This window comes from Lygodium microphyllum, chromosome 13, assembly GCF_053477565.2.
Source record: "Lygodium microphyllum isolate KBCC chromosome 13, Lygodium_microphyllum_v1.1.10, whole genome shotgun sequence".
Lineage (NCBI taxonomy): Eukaryota > Viridiplantae > Streptophyta > Polypodiopsida > Schizaeales > Lygodiaceae > Lygodium > Lygodium microphyllum.
Window position 1 is genome coordinate 142001258 of NC_141147.1, and position 15652 is coordinate 142016909.

Sequence of the window (15652 nt, forward strand, 5' to 3'; positions counted from 1 at the left end):
GGAAGGCCAACTTCAGGTCGTCCCATGTGCCAAAAGTTCCTGCTGCTTGTCTCTCATACCACTGAAACGCCGCGCCCTTGAAAGTGGCGGGGAATATTGCTAACCAATGCTCGGGGGTTCTGGCATTCTTAGCCACACATTCTACCATAAACTCTGCTACATGAAGATCGGGGTCTTCATTGTACTCTCCCTTAAAAACTGGCAATGGGACTACATTCACTGGCCTGTCATCAATATTTCCAGGACAGATCTGGCTTGGAAGTGGACCTCCAGCAGGAGGAGGAAGGGCTTGATGTGCCATTGGGACTTCTGTAAACAGTTCCACAAGGGCGTCAAAGGCGGCTTCTGTTGCGAGCTTGTTCTCAGCCTTGATTTTTGCTTTCTCTCTTCTCACGTACCTCTGGACTCGTTCTAACGCTTGCCTCTTTATTACGTCATTCATCAGGGGGTTGGCTCCACTATGTTGTTAGTGCTCCACAGAGGGTTAACAGAAGGCTTCAGCCTCTGGAGGACTCTCTTGCCAACATTTCTTCTACTTCTTTCTTTTCAATGTCCCTGAATTTTGCTTTCATTCCACTGCACAGAGGAAGGTATTCGGTTTTGAAGGTGTCAAAATGCATTCGTCTAAGCATTGTGGTGGTGCCATCATCATAGTAATGCCAGCTTCTGATGGTTTCAACAGTGTATGTTGTGAAAAACACTCTGTCTACCAACTTCCAGTGGGTTGCTAATTGAACAAACAGAAGATTATCAGTACACCAAGCATCCCATGTATCTTGCTGTTGAGCATCCACGAACAAATTCCAACTCTTTTCCTTCTTGTCTTTGTGAACCTCTACAGACCAAGACTCCTGAAGCTTCTTCACAATCTCCCACTTGATGTTGTCTGGAAACTTCTCAATGAATGCCAAATCTTCCATGGATGGTCATTCTCTCTGTTTCTGTTCTTCAGTTTGTTCCCAAACAGTTTGCCACCAAGATGCAAGTTTCTGCTGCTTCAACAGGAAGAGGAAACTGTCCACCACATAGAGCATGCATTATGATGGTGATGTGTTTCCGCCATTGAGGGATGAACTTCTTGTGGAAAGTGGCTTTGATTATGAGAAATTCTAACTCTTCAGTGGAAGAAGGAACTTTACAAACATCCATTGAATTCTTCTCTTCTTGGCAATGCCATTTCCTTCATTTTCAGCCTCTTCTGGTGCTTGTTGATGGCAAGGTTCCCTGGCTGTGCACCAAAAACATGGAGCCCCAAGAGGAACACCAAGGAAAAGGGAATTCTCTTGCAATAAAATCTATCTTGTAACACCAACAAGCTTGTTTATTATGTTTCATATGATCACAATGAAGAAAAGAACACCAGGCACAACAAATCTTCATACAGCATCATGTAGATCTCCCACGGATTTGATAGAATCAATCATATTCTTCAATATCTTCACAAAATCCATCAACAGAATAAAGAAAGCAAAGGAATACACCATCTTTGAATGGAAATACATCACATAGTATTCATCTTCAATATCTTCATAGTCTTCTCTTTCAATCTCTCATATACAATCACTCTGTTTCAGTAGAATTGGCTATCTCTGACTCTCTCTCTCTCTCTCTCCATCAATAATACATCATATCCTCACTACAATCTCTTAAAAATCACTCTCAATAATCCCTCTTAGGTCGTGGATACCCCTCCCAAGAGGTATGTCTGATGTGAAGAGTCACCAGAGCCACTACAGTGTCCTTTCATAGCTCACTACTGTCACTTCACTCTAGTCTTCACTTGAGTCTTCAGTAGCTACTTCTTCCACTTCTTTCAGCTCTTTTGCACTTGTATTTACCTCTTTCCAAAGCTAAAAAACTTTCCCAAGCTACACTCTCATCCATCAGAACACATACAGAAGCATACAGAACAGTCACAGAATAGTACAGAACAGAACAGAAACATAAGACCTACAGAAGGTTACAGAAGGTCATCAAAACCACATAACTCATTCTCAAACCATTCCAAACTTTCACAAAACATTCAATAAGCTTTCAAAATATCTCAATCTTCATCAATCAATACTCCATCCCTCCTTATAAAAGACAATCAGAACAAAACAGAGCAAAACAGAAGGTATACAGAACCAATCAGAACATCACAGAACCACATATCTCCATTAATAAACATCATGAACTTCCAAAACACAATCAATATCATCCAAAACACTCTCAAACCACTTCCAAACCAATCAATCATCTCATAAAATCAACCATTCAGCTCTCAAAAACAACAAAAATCAGCCAAAAAACAAGTCATTTCAACACTCAACAACTCATCTACAAATCATCAATGATAGCAACAAACCAAGCTATATCCTCCTTTTCATACCAATATTTCAACAATAAATTGAGCAAGTGGGTGTTGCATCCATTGTAGGTAGTTTGTGGATAGCACTCTTGTACAAATGCCGTAACATTTTTGTAATTATTTCCATTGTCCATAGGTACTTCCATGACATGTTGAGACCCTATCTCCAAATTTGCATAAAATCTTTGCAATGTACTCACCTTATTTAATATTGCCTATGTTGTCTATGGCTTTTAAAAGTGTATGCCACCTTGGTAAAGCCGACATGATGTTTGTCAACGATTGTCATTGAACATTGGACTAACTGTTTGACACAATGGTACATATAGTGATGTTTAAGTTTCTTAGAACAACACTTTCAACATGTTCTTACCACTAAACAACAACAAAAGTATGAACTACAATTGCCCAAGCTAGGATGTTAGTCCAATAAAGAGATATCACACACATTTTACTACTTTTGTGTACTGGCAACTAGAGAAACACCAAATGTGGTAGGGCTCTTCTATTTATAGAGGTTTCTTTTTACTAGCAGGCCCACCAAGCTGTTTCAATTTCCTGGCATGCCCACCACGAAATTGACATAGCCCAATAGGCTAACCAACATAGCCATTTTTTTCCTAAATGAGTTTTTCATTGTTATTGGCATAACATCTTTAATCCAATGATGTGTATAATCACATGATTACAAAACTATATTCACATTTATGCACTAGAGAAAGACTTTTGTAAATATTGTACAATTGAGGCTCCTAGCATAAGTAAAGTAGTTAGGGTAGGAGAAATTTTTTGTAGGACTTTTTGGGAAGAGATGTTAAGATTTTTATCAAGCTATCTCGCATCTAGTACTTAAGCTTGAGGAAATGATGAAGAAAGCAATTTATCTCAAGTGATACAACAATATATTGGGTGCTCAGAAGGGTTGAAAAGAGAAAGCTGCAAAATTGTTCAAAGTAAATCTAGCCTTAGACCTATTTGCAGCATGAACTACTAAGATTGATTTTAGAAGAGGAATAACTTCATGACAAATGTGGTACATTGGGTTATAAGTACATGACTTTGCGAGGCTTTGTTGAGTATGTGGCTTGCTTGCCATGTGGATGGGGGCTTGTAAGCATTAAACTCTAAGTGTTTTCAAACCTTAGGAAGGCTTAATGAAGGAAAATTGGCTTATTATGAATTGTGATAAGGAAATGCCCTCCACATGGGCTTGCTTGCCATATGCATGGGGGCTTGTAAGCATTAAAGTCTAAGTGTTTTCAAACCTTAGGAAGGCTTAATGAAGGAAAATAGGCTTATTATGAATTGTGATAAGGAAATGCCCTCCACATGGGCTATGCCTAGAATAGAATGATCTAGATGATCAATAGTTTGCAACTTTTATCAAACCAACTTGGCTTGGGGGCAAAATTGGAAGGAGATTGAGAGATTGCCAAGTGTCGGATGAGTCAAGAGCTTGCATGGAAGACATGTGGACTTACTAGCAATGGCATCTTGGAAGGAAATGCTATAGAGTGAGCTTGGAAATTATTAGCAAAATCCCCAAGCCCTTTGTTTGAGCATTAGAAAGAGGCTACCATGAAGGGTTGCCAAAAATAATCTATTCTTTCTTCTTCTTTTTGGCATGACGATGGTCTAGATTACTCTTTACCCTTAAACTCTCACCCTTTGTTTCAGATCTTAGCCACAAATTAAAGCTTTGGATGTTCTCTTTAGATGCAATGGACATCCTAAGGAAGAAACAACTATTTTCATGAAGGTTCTTTTTTCAAGGCATAATTGAGTCCCTATCCCTATTTTTGAAAGACTAGTCCTTAGTCTATTTGACAAGGGAGACTTGCCTTATGTTTGTTACTTTTGATGGTTCTACTCACTTATTTTGTTTGTCAAGGAAGGAGAAGGGTGTTTTAACTTCCCACTTTGTAGTTCTACTACAAATGGATTAAGAAGAATAATTTTGCTATAGAAGCCATAAAGAGATTGTGTTCTTCTCAAAGGAGTATTGAAGCCTTTGTTGTGTCACTATAAACATATTTAAAAATCGATATCATAGGAAAAATACTTGTTTGTATAAGAACAAGCTTATGTGCTGTGGGGCATGTCTTGAATCCTCGGTTTGAATAGTGTGAGTGAAAGACATCCACTTTGAAATTCTCTTTCAAACTTGATCCCCAAATTATCGTTCATTGTAATAAAAACTCTGCTCAAGTGGTAATCCATGAAGTCCTCCCAAATTGCATTATTCATGTAAAAAGTCCATGAATAAGTCTCTTGCAATTTTGTAACTACCTTGTGAACCAACTTGAACACATGCCTCTGTATTTGATTTTGGAGGTCCATAGGCCATGCACCATTCTCATACAATCCACGCTCAATGACACTAATCTAGGACGACCCATGGTGAAGCAAAGCAATAGGAGTTTCACGCTCCCCTATTTTCACTACTGTTTCAGTGGTAGCCCTTGCCCAATGATTTCTTGTGTAATGACTTTGACGAATAAATCATAGAGTCTCTTCCCCATATTATTGCATCTGCCTTATTCTGCCATGCATATTGCTACAAGACAATGCATTTTCAGCCACTTTCTTCTCTTTTCCACATGGTGTCCATTGATTAGCAACATCTTGCATAGATAAAGTAGCACTTACATCATGCTCATATTCAGCCCGTAGTCTTGGTCATAATCATGTATGGGTACCCATGTACAGAGGTAGTATCATGGCCATTCTCAGATGAGTGGACCAAAAGAGTTTCGTTGGATCTAGTCTATAGTGTGTCAATCGTTCCCGAGGAGGTCTCATCTTGAGAGCCTTATGTCAAAAATACCATTTCCTTGTTAAAGCTTGTAAATGCTCCAATGAATAACACATCTAGTGCATATGTACAATTATGGAATAAGAATAACGTTCTTTTAAGAGGTTTCTTCATGGTTTTTTTGTGGAAGTGCTATTATAAAATGGTTTATGAGTTTTAGTTTCCATAGTACCATGGTTCCTTGTATGGGAAAGAGGCAATATAGGTTTATGTTGCTTTTCACTGCCGTTTCCCAACAATATCATCTTTGATCCTTGGCCCTAATTGTATGTGGGGGAGTTTGAAAGAGGGGCTAGGGGTTAGAGATAGAGCTAACCAATTGAGACCACTCAACACATCTAAATTGGGAACCCCTAAGTGTATGTGGGGGAGTTTGAAAAGAGGGGCTAAGGGTTAGAGACAAAGCTAACCAATTGAGACCACTCAGCGCATCTAAATTGGGAACCCCTAAGTGTCATGTAGTGCTTATGGGTGCATATTCCTTTTTCTTTTTATTTTCTTTTTCTCATCATTTTCAATAAATTATAAAAAAGAGTGCAATATTATCATCGTTCCTATCAGGCCTTTCAACCTGGCATGGATAGACGTGAAAATATAAGAGAATGTAGACTAATTAAAGATATTATATTTGGCTTTCAGGAGCATTGGGGCCAAGACCTTAGAAGTAGAAAGCCATGTTGGTGATGAGAATTGTTGAAGAAGAACCCAAGTGTGCCGATGAAGACTTGGGTTATTGATGAAGCAAGTTACAACTCCTCTCAAGTGTTATGACTAAGGTTAAAGCCAAGATATTTCTTTATTGAAGAATTTATGGTATAAGGGTTAAATTTTTATTTTTATCCTTCCTATATTCCCCATTCACATGCTTGTAAGGATTGAGCATTTTTGAAGCTTATAAAGACAAGTTTTCATGGTAGAGCTTCTCAAGACTTGGATATACTTTAAAAGTGTTGAGATCTTCCCACTACTTCAAGAGTTCTCATGTAAAAACCCCTTGACCTCATGTCTTCTTGGCCATGAGCAACCATTCCCTTATTCAATCTCTTTCCTTAAAATCCTTATGAGTATCTTGGAGTCTTGGATACATCAATTTCCTAAAATGGGTCCAGATGCTCAACATCATTATTTCTTGGATCTCATGTGACATTTAAAATAATCATAGAACTAGTGCAAACCTAAGATCAATATCAACGGGTGCTTTTTGTCCCCAACTAAAAAGGAATGACTGTTTCCTTTGCCATCAATCCACCAACAACATCCTGGCTTCTTCCAAGCCTTATTTGCAACTCGCATGACTTCAATCTCCCCAGCATCCTCTTGCATTCCAGCTGCTGCATAAATATTAGCCATACAGACGTAGGCTGAAGCATCAGTTTTATCTATTTGAAGGATACGATCAAAAGCCAGTCTCCCAAGCCTCACATTCTTCCACTTCTGACAAGCACCCAACAAAGCCATCCAGACTGGAAGATAATCACTAGGTGGCATCATTTCAATAACTGCTAAAGCCTTGTTAAACTCCCCCGCACGACCAAAGAGATCAACCATACAACAGTGGTGCTCTACATCTGGTGTGACACCAAATTTGGCACTCATTTTCATAAAATACATTTGGCCCTCATCCAGTAGACCTGAGGGACTGCATGCATTGAGCATGCAAACAAAGGCACCTGGGTCTGGAGACACGCCCTCACATTGCATCTGTTCAAAACAGTCCAATACATCTGCACTATGGCCATGACTTGCATACCCTGCAATTAATGCACTCCATGAGACCACATTCCGCACAGGAAGTTCATCCAAGACTTCCCGTGCTTTAGCAAATGCACCACACTTGGCATACATATCCACCAAAGCACTGCCAAGCATAACATCTCCCTCCAACAACCCCAGCCTAACAATCTCTTCATGAATTTCTTTACCCTTGTCAATGGCACCTATGTCAGCACATGCTTTCAAGGCGCTCGAAAAGGTGACTGCATCAGGAATGTGACCCTCCCATTGCATCTTGTCAAAACATTTCAATGCTTCCTTACCTTGCCTGTGCTGTGCATATCCTGCAATAAGCGAACTCCAAGAGACAGCATCCCTAACAGGAAGCTCATACAACACTCCCTCTGCTTTTGCAAATGCACCACACTTGGCATACATATTCACCACAGAATCGCCAAGCACACTATCTCTCTTCAACCACCCCAGTCTATTTATCTCATCATGAATTTCTTCACCCTGTACAACTGCTCCTACATCTGCACATGCTTTCAAGGCACAAATGAAGGTGACTGCAGTGGGGGAGTGGCCCTCATGTCGCATTGCATCAAAACATTTCAATGCCTCCTTCCCTTGCCCATGCCGTGCATACCCTGCAATCAGTGCACTCCAAGTGACTACATCGACGACAGGAAGCTCATCTAAGAGCTCCCGTGCTTTTGCAAGTGCACCACACTTAGCATACATGTCCACCAAAGCACTGCCGAGTACAATATATGTCTCAAACAATCCCAATTTAACAATCTCATCATGAATTTGTTCGCCCTTATCAAGTGCTCCTACACTGGCACAGGCTTTCAATGCACATGTAAAGGTGACTGAATAAGGAAAGTGACCTTCGTGCCGCATCCTATCAAAGCATTTTAGAGCTTCATAACCATGGCCATTTTGTGCATACCCTACAATTAGTGCACTCCAGGAGACCACATTCCGCACAGGAAGTTCATCTAACACTTCCTGTGCTTTCGCAAGTGCACCACACTTGGCATACATATCCACCAAAGCACTGCCAAGCACAATGTCTCCTTCCAACAACCCCAGCCTAACAATCTCTTCATGAATTTCTTTACCCTTGTCAATGGCACCTATGTCAGCACATGCTTTCAAGGCGCTCGAAAAGGTGACTGCATCAGGAATGTGACCCTCCCATTGCATCTTGTCAAAACATTTCAATGCTTCCTTACCTTGCCCGTGCTGTGCATATCCTGCAATAAGCGAACTCCAAGAGACAGCATCCCTAACAGGAAGCTCATACAACACTCCCTCTGCTTTTGCAAATGCACCACACTTGTCATACATATTCACCACAGAATCGCCAAGCACACTATCTCTCTTCAACCACCCCAATCTATTTATCTCATCATGAATTTCTTCACCCTTTACAACTGCTCCTACATCTGCACATGCTTTCAAGGCACAAATGAAGGTGACTGCAGTGGGGGAGTGGCCCTCATGTCGCATTGCATCAAAACATTTCAATGCCTCCTTCCCTTGCCCATGCCGTGCATACCCTGCAATCAGTGCACTCCAAGTGAATACATCACGGACACGAAGCTCGTCCAAGACCTCTTCTGCTTTTGCAAATGCACCACACTTGGCATACATGTCCACCAAAGCACTGCCGAGTACAATATATGTCTCAAACAATCCCAATCTAACAATCTCATCATGAATTTGTTCGCCCTTATCAAGTGCTCCTACACTGGCACAGGCTTTCAATGCACATGTAAAGGTGACTGAATCAGGAAAGTGACCTTCGTGCCGCATCCTATCAAAGCATTTTAGAGCTTCATAACCATGGCCATTTTGTGCATACCCTACAATTAGTGCACTTCAGGAGACCACATTCCGCACAGGAAGTTCATCTAACACTTCTTGTGCTTTCGCAAGTGCACCACACTTGGCATACATATCCACCAAATCACTGCCAAGCACAACGTCTCCTTCCAACAACCCCAGCCTAACAATCTCTTCATGAATTTCTTTACCCTTGTCAATGGCACCTATGTCAGCACATGCTTTCAAGGCGCTCGAAAAGGTGACTGCATCAGGAATGTGACCCTCCCATTGCATCTTGTCAAAACATTTCAATGCTTCCTTACCTTTTCCGTGCTGTGCATATCCTGCAATAAGCGAACTCCAAGAGACAGCATCCCTAACAGGAAGCTCATACAACACTCCCTCTGCTTTTGCAAATGCACCACACTTGGCATACATATTCACCACAGAATCACCAAGCACACTATCTCTCTTCAACCACCCCAATCTATTTATCTCATCATGAATTTCTTCACCCTTTACAACTGCTCCTACATCTGCACATGCTTTCAAGGCACAAATGAAGGTGACTGCAGTGGGGGAGTGGCCCTCATGTCGCATTGCATCAAAACATTTCAATGCCTCCTTCCCTTGCCCATGCCGTGCATACCCTGCAATCAGTGCACTCCAAGTGAATACATCACGGACACGAAGCTCGTCCAAGACCTCTTCTGCTTTTGCAAATGCACCACACTTGGCATACATGTCCACCAAAGCACTACCAAGCACAACATCTCCCTCCAACAACCCCAACCTAACAATCTCTTCATGAATTTGTTCGCCCTTATCAAGTGCACCTACATTGGCACAGGCTTTCAATGCACATGTAAAGGTGACTGAATCAAGAAAGTGACCTTCATGCCGCATCTTATCAAAGCATTTTAGGGCTTCCTCACCGTGGCCATTTTGTGCATATCCTGCAATCAGTGCAGTCCAAGAGAATCTATCATGAACAGTACGTTTGTCAAGCACTTGTTGTGCTTTTGCAAGAGCACCGCATTTAGCATACATAGTTATTAGAGCGGTTGCAACATAGGGGCTTCTTTCAAGCAACCCCCACTTGCGAATGTCCTCATGTAGCCTTGTGCCTTTGAATAGATCCTTTTGCTTTGCACAAGCCTTCAAAAGTCCCACAATATGAGCAATCTCCTCTGGAAAGACAGCTCCTTTCTCCTCTCGAGCCTCCCCTTCACTCAATTCAAGTGTCGATGCTGGTTCCATTTTTCTGAGCTCTTCAAAAACCCAGGTTGGATTGTACCGGCAATCCAACCACAAGGCCTCTGCTGTCACTTTGTGCTTGAAATCCGGAGACCTTGCCCTGGCCTGCGGTTGCAGTGGGGTGAAAGCAAAAAAAACAAAGCCATGTCTCTTAGAGCTGCCAAGATTTCATGTTTTGCAGAGGCTGAATACGTTGTAATCAGATATATTGGGGCAACTAACCTTGCTGTTGCGATTGTCCCACCACTGCGAGGGATCTTTGAAGTACTGCGTCCATAAGGACTCCGTCCTCACCTCCCTGATGTTCGATTGAATGCAAAGGGGAGCCATGGACTGCAAGACGGGCTCTCTGCTGAGACTACGGAATGGATTGGAAACAAGCCATGGGTTATTTTCTCACCCAGAACCCTCTCCCAAAACAGAAGATTCCCACGTGACTCCGCTTTTCCATATCTAATTTGGGTTTGTGTTTGATGTTCTTTGCCCCACTTAATAGTGGTCCACCGGCGCACATAGCATCGCTGAGCGACGCTACAACTGCCCTCCTCGCCTTCTCCCACTTTTATAGGTTGACTAGAAATTCGCCGCCACCTCCTCCTCCGTTTTGCCCTGTCTCCCATTTATCGTCTGCATCATTGTCCTCGATTTTGGCCTACACCTCTGCATCTAAGGTTTTTGAACGACCTACTTTGAGACTCCTCTATCACCACAGTGAGCATCGCAAAGGATGGAAAGGAATCTGTTGCTACTTGCGGGTACCATCCTGGTAAGCATTCTCGATCCAATCATCTACAAACCATAATTCTATTTTTGTCCTTCTGCATTTGATATGTCGAACAATCTTCCTTCATAGCTCTCCTTCTCCCTTTCACCCGTCGTATGTTTCTCATGCGCAGTGAGGAGATTGCCTGCACCACTCGCAACAGCCTGAGTGCATCCTCTTGAATCATCGATCACCACTAACTCCAGCTTCTGTAATAACCTTTGCAAATAGAAGAGGTTGCCTTCAATTGATTTCATGCTATCAGCTAATGGTTCCTAACTGTCAGGTGGTGTTGGTATGCCTATTTCTAATCTCATCAAACCATCAATATCTGAGGTGCAACACTTTGTGTACCACCATGTGCATTTCACCTCTTCAAGTACCACAAGTAATGGCTTGTGAGCACCCTTTGTAATCGATGTCCACCATGGATTCCAACTCCTCCTCTCGTGACCTTGCCATCATGAGTAATTGCCTTAGATTTAATTCGTGATGTGTACTCATTCTTCCTAACTTTGATAAGTTGTTGGCAAGCCTAATTTTGATTAAATCAAAAAAGGATTATTTGAATTGCAACACCTCGGTGTTTCACCGATTGCAATAGCTATCTCCAGGTATTCATCCATACGAATCGGATGCTTTATTCACATGCACAACCTATTAATCCCAGTTCCTGGTTTTGACTATAAATGTGTCACGTCATCGAATACAAATTGCACAATAGGCATAGATGCATGCATGTTGTTGTTTTACACATTCGTTTGACTTGCGGAAAATAGGCATGCATCATCAATACTTGCTACCATGTTTCATAGACATTGGCACATGGTATGTGGATGAGGCATTCCGTAATAAAAAACGTACTAAAAATCACACACAGTGAACGAGAAACTGTCAACATTTGAACTCAGAATTCTCGATTAAGTATGTGTAACGTGTCCGCCCTGTCCAAGCGCGTTTTTAGTGGTCCATCAAGTCTAAGCGACGTCGTCCAGCACTCCCATGGAATGTCACGGGTTCCCAGTGGTCAAGGTCTCCTGACAGCATTCTAGCACCTGGACATTCTACTTTATGCAGAGATACCCAAGCCGAAGTAGATCCATGCCGCACTTGGTTCAAAGAGAATGGGAAACGAGATGGATGTGCCGATCAACCTCTCTGCTCGTAGGGCATAGTCCCATTGTGGTCCCCTAAAATGGCATGAGTCGGGGTTTTGACCTAACAGTACTTAAGGGTCAAATGTCGGTAAAACCTTGTGAGAAGCCTCCCAGTTCTCTGAGACCACCCTGCCATAGGACAGACCCGTTGGGGGGTTCCGCCCACCCGCTTCCCTTAGTAGGTGTTCTTTGGTTATCTAATTAGGTCCTATCACATTTATGTGTGACATTCAAAATCGGCTTCCTTAATTAAGCCTTTTAGGGAACATGGTTTGTTCGCGTAACTTACAGCACAGACACAAAAACAGAGCAAGCAATCCTTTTGACAAACAAGTTCCTTAACTTATCTTCAAGTTAATCTTTGCCTCTTACTCATACAGGAGAAATTATATATCCCTTCTGTCCAACAGAAGTACCCGGTCCAAATCACATGGCACCATAATTTACATCCATTATCTAGAATAAGATCTTCCAAACGCCACAAACGTTGGGCTCACGGCAGTCTTCAACTCCGTTTCAGACAGGCAAGGGGTGTCCAGAGCTCCACTGACCCCAAGCGGCCTAAGAGTGAGAGACAATTTCCGTGGTTGGTCTTTTCACCACTCGACCTTCTGCCCGTGAATCGAGTAGTGCCCTCTCGGGTTGAAACACAGCGTGATCTTGGAGATGATCCACCCACACAAAATATCCTTCCTTAATTAATCCAATTAAGAACCAAGCACAATCAAGGCAATCAGCCTGATATCATCTTCAAAGAAAACATTCATTTATTCCCCATGGCAACTTGTCATCACTAACCCGTGCCATGAATTTTCCAACAATCATAAGCACTTGGAATAATCATCCAAACCACAATCCAACAATTAGTTGAATGTAAAAGCATTTAGGACGTTATTTGATCAATCAACAAAAACAATGGTATCCTTTTCTAAACATTGCAGGAATAGTCGCGATAACCTTTTCATCGCGTATTTGCTCTCCCCCTTGGGATCAGGAGCAGTTCTATGTAAAATTTACTTAACACACCCTTCTTTCGACTAAGGCATATGTTAAGGTTTCAAACACTGCACAATACATAAGTTTTATTAATCACTTACATTGATCGATAACCTAGCCTTCTTCCCAACAAGTACAAAAGCATCGATCTTTCCTTCGTCGACTTAGGGTTTCCTAATCCCTAGAGCTCTCCACTTGCCTTTGAAGCTTGGAATTGTAGTTTGCACCTAGCTTAATCCCCGAGTTGGGTTGATGAAGGCTATGTTGCCAAACGGACCCCAAGACATCTTAGTTTTTGCCCGTATGATTGTTGCGCTAACTATGTATAATATCAAGATCCCAGTGAACTAATAGTTTGTGATATCAACGAGAGGGCAAAGATCTTAGAGATTCGAGATTGATCTTCCCCTAGGTTAAATTACTTACCATGCAATCCATCAAGCGTGCAAGCTACATCATACTTTCAATATAGGGAAATACATATCTATTATCTTAACGAAAGGAAAGTCAACATTACCTTGGAATGCTATTATGCTATGTATGAACTTGTCGCATAGCATCTAGTTTACTTCTCTTGATACCCGCACTTTGCAACTTTATCTTTCGAATATTTAGGATGAACTTTATCCTTTCAATTAAACCATCATCATATGGCATAGTATGGTCTAATGCATCTCATGCGAAAATCAAAGCAAGCATTCGTAAATTTGAAAATGCATTACTTTTAACCAGTACTGCAGTTGGATTGGTAGTGATGTCCTTGCCCGAGGCTTCATTGCGGATTATGGGATTTTCTCCCGCACTCAATATTCTCCGCTTCGGGGCCATTCCCAATCTTCCTCGTTCCTAGGCGCAACCTTCGCAGGGTTTTCAACAGTCTCTTGCCTAAGAGAAGGGGGAAACAATTGGGGGGAAGTCGCCTCGTGGGATAGGGAATCCACTAAGAAAAAGAAAAGTGTGTGTGGCCACCCTCTAAGGAGAGGAAAAGAACCTTTTGGGGGGTTCTCTCTCTCTCTCCTCACCTCTCTTCCTTCCTCTTCATATTCTTCTTCTCTCTCTTCTCACCTCTCTTCCTTCTTCTTCTTCTTCTCTCTTCTCACCTTTCTTTCTTCTTCTTCTTCTCTCTCTCCCTTCTCACCTCTCTCTTTCTCTCCCTCTCTCTTCCTCCCTCTCTCTCTCTCTCAGGCCGGCGGGGGGGGGGGGGGGGGGCAGGGAACAGATAGTGAGGGGAGGAGTGAGGTGGCACACGTGTGCCCCTCCCCCTTATTGTCATCTCCGTTGACTTCTACTTCGTTGGTGCCGTCGCATCTCCTCCACGTCGTTAGTGTTGGCGCCGTTGTCGCCCTCTTCTACCTTGTCAGCTTCGCCAGCTTCCCTTCCTCCCGCCTTGGCATCGTCGTCAACCTCCTTCCCCTCACCACCTGTTCGGCGGCGGCTGGGGGGTGGGATTAGAAAATTTAAACTAATTTTTATTAAAATTGTAGGGGGGGATTCGTATACGGGGGTATTACAGTATGTTATCAAATTTTCAGTTTTGAATGAGACACTGACCTTTTTGGACAACCATTGAATAGTGCAATCAAATTCATGCACTACATACATCTCCTGGTTTAATTTCTAACTTTAATCTTGCTATGCATCACGACATGTCTTATAATCCTATTCTTCTTGTTATACAAGAGTACTAGCTAGCATTTTTTCTCTCCCATGGGATAACACGAAAATTACTTGATCATTAGACGTATGTATCCAATTTGTTTAGGTTGTACATTATTTCCGATGGCAAAGATGTTTGCTAAAATATGTCAGTGATTTCATTTTCATAGTCTTGCTACTTGTGTTTGTTGAAACCATGGAGTTAAAAGTTCTTCTATAACCATCAAAACATAAATGTTTTCATTCAAGGATAGCAAGAGTGGTCTCACATGATGAGGTTGAGGTGCTAGATGACTCTTTTGTGCCATCATCTCAACTCAAAGATCACACTATTGTTTCTCCCTTCCACTCTACATTTGGCCTTCATAACACTCTAGGAATGCATGTTGCCCATCGTACCAACCTACCTTTCTCTATTGTGCGACCATTTGGTTTTGGATTTGGTACTCCACACTTCCCAAGTGCCCCCCCCCCCCCCCCCCCCCCCCCCCCCACATAATTCCACAAAGGCCCTGGAGAGGTCCAACTAGCACTTTCTCACCTGCCTCAAGCATTCCACTCAATACTTTCTCCCATACCATTCCTCAAATGGGCTTGTCTATACCGTTGCCTGTCAATGTGACATTATCATCGCCTTGCCATCAAGGATTTGCACTACCCAATCACAGTGGGAAGCTAGCAATACCAACTCCATCAAGCTATTGCATCAAATCCTAGAATGGGGGCAAGTATTATGCATGCATTCTCCCATGTCCACATGCCCCCTACTAAGTGCTTGGGTATGGTGTTCAATGTGCATGTCCAATCCCCTCCACACAACCCAAGTTGTTTTACATATGAACTAATAGCATGCCATTGGTATTTGTATGCATAATCATTCATAATGGTGTGACCTATAGAGACAGTTTCCTTAGTGGTGGGGCTGAGCAAGCACATTTAGAGGAGCAACAAGTTTGCATTGTTTATTGTAGACATTTATTTCATCAGTTCATTTGGCCACAAATACCAAGCATTGTTTGTACTGCAGAGCATGCAGCAACACAATGTACTCAAAAGACATTTGTATGCACAAAATAAGTTATCTAACTATGATGCAACTTACAAGATGA

At 42.1% G+C, this 15652-nt stretch overlaps 1 pseudogene across 1 annotated transcript; it reads right to left on the minus strand.

Moving 5' to 3' along the window:
* Nucleotides 1–6376: 6376 nt before the first annotated feature.
* Nucleotides 6377–11093, minus strand: LOC148027290 (pentatricopeptide repeat-containing protein At3g53360, mitochondrial-like; annotated as a pseudogene). The gene is made up of 2 exons (XR_015692763.1): nt 10194–11093; nt 6377–10076 (listed from the first exon to the last, which is right to left on the minus strand). The product of XR_015692763.1 is annotated as a pentatricopeptide repeat-containing protein At3g53360, mitochondrial-like (transcript).
* Between the last annotated feature and the right edge of the window lie 4559 nt (nt 11094–15652).